The 3,702-nt window shown below is 29.8% G+C and overlaps 1 long non-coding RNA gene across 1 annotated transcript; it reads right to left on the reverse strand.

Moving 5' to 3' along the window:
- Window positions 1-1,074: 1,074 nt before the first annotated feature.
- On the reverse strand, window positions 1,075-3,054 carry LOC133816190 (uncharacterized). Its single transcript, XR_009885066.1, has 2 exons — window positions 2,747-3,054; window positions 1,075-1,442 (listed from the first exon to the last, which is right to left on the reverse strand). It is a non-coding gene; the product is annotated as an uncharacterized LOC133816190 (long non-coding RNA).
- Between the last annotated feature and the right edge of the window lie 648 nt (window positions 3,055-3,702).

A 3,702-nucleotide genomic window follows, 5' to 3' on the forward strand; every position in this document is an offset into this window, starting at 1 on the left:
CAACATCATCATTACACCCTATAATTTACTCTACTTGCCATATTTACTTTATTTAATTAATTTAATCAATTTAAGTTGATTATTTTAATGCTCTCATTTTGGCTATAAATATGGAATTTCAAGACTATTTTAAGGTGCTTAATTTTTGGTTACCATCTTCTTTATACCATTTTCTCTCTACCATTCTCTCTTCCATTTTGGGTTTTTCAAGAGCATTTTCAAGTATGTATTTTGTTTATTTTGTAATTTCTATTCTAGTTATGTGCTTCTAATCTTTTTCATAAGATTATAAAGATCATGATGAAGCAACTTGTACTAGATAATATTTATGTTTTATGTTAATTTCCCTTGTAATGCAACAAAGTTTATGGATTTTTCTTCTTTATATATGTCTTTCATCTTTAATATCTCATATTTTGGATTGATAGATAGTATGCACTTTGTTCTTCATTTTGCAAAACATAATATTCTTTGTGTAAGATGTGTCATTAAATTGTACACATCCAAGGCTTAGAACAAAAATATTATGTTTTGCCTTCACTACTACAAAAAAAGCATGAGAGGTCGGTTAAAAACCGACTTATGGAAGTTCATAAGTCGGTTTGGAATCGATCTCCCATGCAGTGACTTACGATGTAAAAACATACTAAGTCGGTTGGCGCCAAAGTGACATCTGGTGTAAAACAAAGCAAGTCAGTTGTTAACCGACCTCTGGTGTATAACATGGTAAGTCGATTGTCAACCGACCTCTGGTGTAAAACATGGTAAGTCGGTTGTCAACCGTCCTCTGGTGGAAAACATGGTAAGTCGATTATCAACCGACCTCTGGTGCTAGCATTAGAAGTCGATTTTAGTAAAACCGACTTATGGTGTTTTTTTTTCATTAAAATGTGTATTTTCCCAAAGCAAATCCAATTTTTACACAAACAAATTTAACAGAGCAAAATAAAAATTGCAGTAATATAAAATACTAGAATTTGAACCAAGTATCCAAAATAATGAGTCGTAACTTAAGCAAAATTGACTCATATAAGAATTGCAACTATAATTAGAAAACAAATTAAAAGGTGTATAAGAATAGTAACAATAGTTAGACAATAAAACTATATCGTAGAATGTCTAAGTTAACAATGTAAGTATACATCTCCTTAAAAATATAAGTTAACAAAAGTGAGTAGATCTACATAATACTCATCAAATTCACGACGTGTTGTGCCCATTCTTCACGTACTTCAGTGATCTCATCCTTTATTATGCCCATTCTTCACGTACCTTATTGAACTGTGTCAAGCTGCAAAGTCATAAATAAGTTTTCAATTTGAATGATGCAGTTCATGTTGTTAGCACATTTGAAGAAGCCTTGTCACCCTGAGCAGTCTCGGTAGCAAGGCTGCTATCCTTCTTGGCTGCTTTGTATGCCTTATTAGCTTCTTGTAAAACGTCTGCATTGGGACAAAAAAAAAATGGAAAAGTTTGTCATAGTTAACAAAGGTATGCTCTACAAGTTTAAAGTAACAAAAATGCATAAATAAGATATTCCAAAAAGTTTAAAGTAACAAAAGTTGCATAAACTCACATCACAAATCTAAAGTGACAATGCAAAAAACAGAAGCATGAAAACTAGTTGTTTGTTTCATGCTAAATCCCAAGACAACATATCAATTAATATATAAACACACATATATGTGGTTAATGAAAGCATAACACAAAGGAAAATGAGGTCACCATATGTGACTTATGATCTTCCTTACAAAGAAGATAACGTATATGAGATGCACTTTATTCCAGAACTTAACTTTCTCCATCTGAAAAAAAAAATAGAGAGAGATAGCAACTAGAAAATAAATATAGCATAGCCATATTTATATATAGTACTTCCCATCCCCAACTAAGATTATTGACTAGCAATACTGAACTAAGTGCTAAGAAATATACATACATGTCCCAATAACAATTAAAAAATATACAATATAAATTAATGTGTCCACTTATAGCAAAATATGATTAGAATTAATTAGCAAAATTTCTAACGAACTTAAGAAAGAACAAATTTAACAAAAGAAGTAAACATATATTTTAAGCTTCAGCGACAGGGACGAATAGAAATCATCATAATTATTTCTTGATAATAAGGATATAACTTATAAGAAGATCCAACTAGCAGTGGAAAAGGATCAATTAATAATAATATATGGTTAAGAGTTCGAGTATAAATTAAATAAGAAAAGCAAACATATCGATAAAGATTTATATATATCCACCATAGCGGGAGCACTTGGGAGCAGAGTAGCATAGACAAGAGGACCTCACCAACCACCTCATGTTGCTGCAAATAAGACCTTCCTTGCATTAATCCCTAAAACTATTTTGGTTCTTTGTTTTTTCCCTCGGCCGTGGAGCTGTGAACTTGCCCATTTTGCCAATACTATACATTTAATGCAAGAATTTTTTAAGGCCATTGAAAATATTAATCCAGTGAACTTGCCAATACTATACATTTAAGGCCATTGAAAATATTAATCCATTAAAAACCATAAACATAATTTTTTTTTTAAAAATCATCTCAAATCGGCAAGAATTTTTTTTTATGGAGAAAGTGATCATACCTAATAAAGAGGTAGAGATTGATTCCTTTAACTAAGCAAATAAGCATCACTCGAATTTTTAGATTTTCAGGAAAACAATAAAACAAAAAAATTCTTCAAAAAATTAATCTAACATAAACAAACAAAAATAAAATACACACCTACTCAAAATTTGGAAAAAAAGCTTCAATTTGAAATTTGAGACTTCAAATTTATCAAAACCCTCTCCACTCATTAACCCAACAGTCCTGTCACTCCATTCCTGCAGACGAGGAGCCCAAAACTATGTCGCCATTGCCACCTATAAGCAGAAAGAAGAGAGAGAAGAAATCGTGAGAGAGATGAGAGAAAGACTGCAAGAGAAAGCGGCAGGCGACATTGGAGGCGAGGTCGAAGGGGGTCGAGGTCGAGGAGTCGGACATGAAGGAGAGTGAAGAAGCGGGAAAGTAAATATATTTGTGGGGCTTTAATATAATTTTTCTTTCTCTAAGATAGACATTGTAAGTCGGTCCCATACCGACCTATGATATGCTAAACTAAAATGGAGAGCTTTCATTTAATAACTTCTTTAAAATTTTAAAATATGTAATTTAATTAATTTTATTTCCATATTTATAATATGTAATTTATTTATTTTATTTTTAATTATAAATTTAATAGTTAGATATTTTTTTATATAAGGTAATATTAATAAGTATTAATTTCTTACAACTAATTCTACACAAATAAATTATATATCTCTATTACTAAAATTAACTCATAACAAAGAACAAATTAGTATAAAAAAAAATATTTTTAAATTTCAAATTATGTAAAAAAAAAAAAAATAGTTATGCGACAAGTCGGTTGCATTATAAGCGACCTACCATGTCACATGATATATCATTTCTCATACAACTGACCTACCATGTCACATGATAAGTCATTTCTCACACAACCGATCTACCATGTCATTAAAAAATTATTACAGAGATACTCCAATTTTTTTTTATTTTAGAATATAAATACTATTAAATCAAAATATTTTCTTATTTATAAAATATAAATAGTTCAAATATAATTACTACTTTTTTAAATTATTAATAATTGATTAATTTAATTCATTTTTTTATTTCAA

Source organism: Humulus lupulus, chromosome 2, assembly GCF_963169125.1.
Source record: "Humulus lupulus chromosome 2, drHumLupu1.1, whole genome shotgun sequence".
Lineage (NCBI taxonomy): Eukaryota > Viridiplantae > Streptophyta > Magnoliopsida > Rosales > Cannabaceae > Humulus > Humulus lupulus.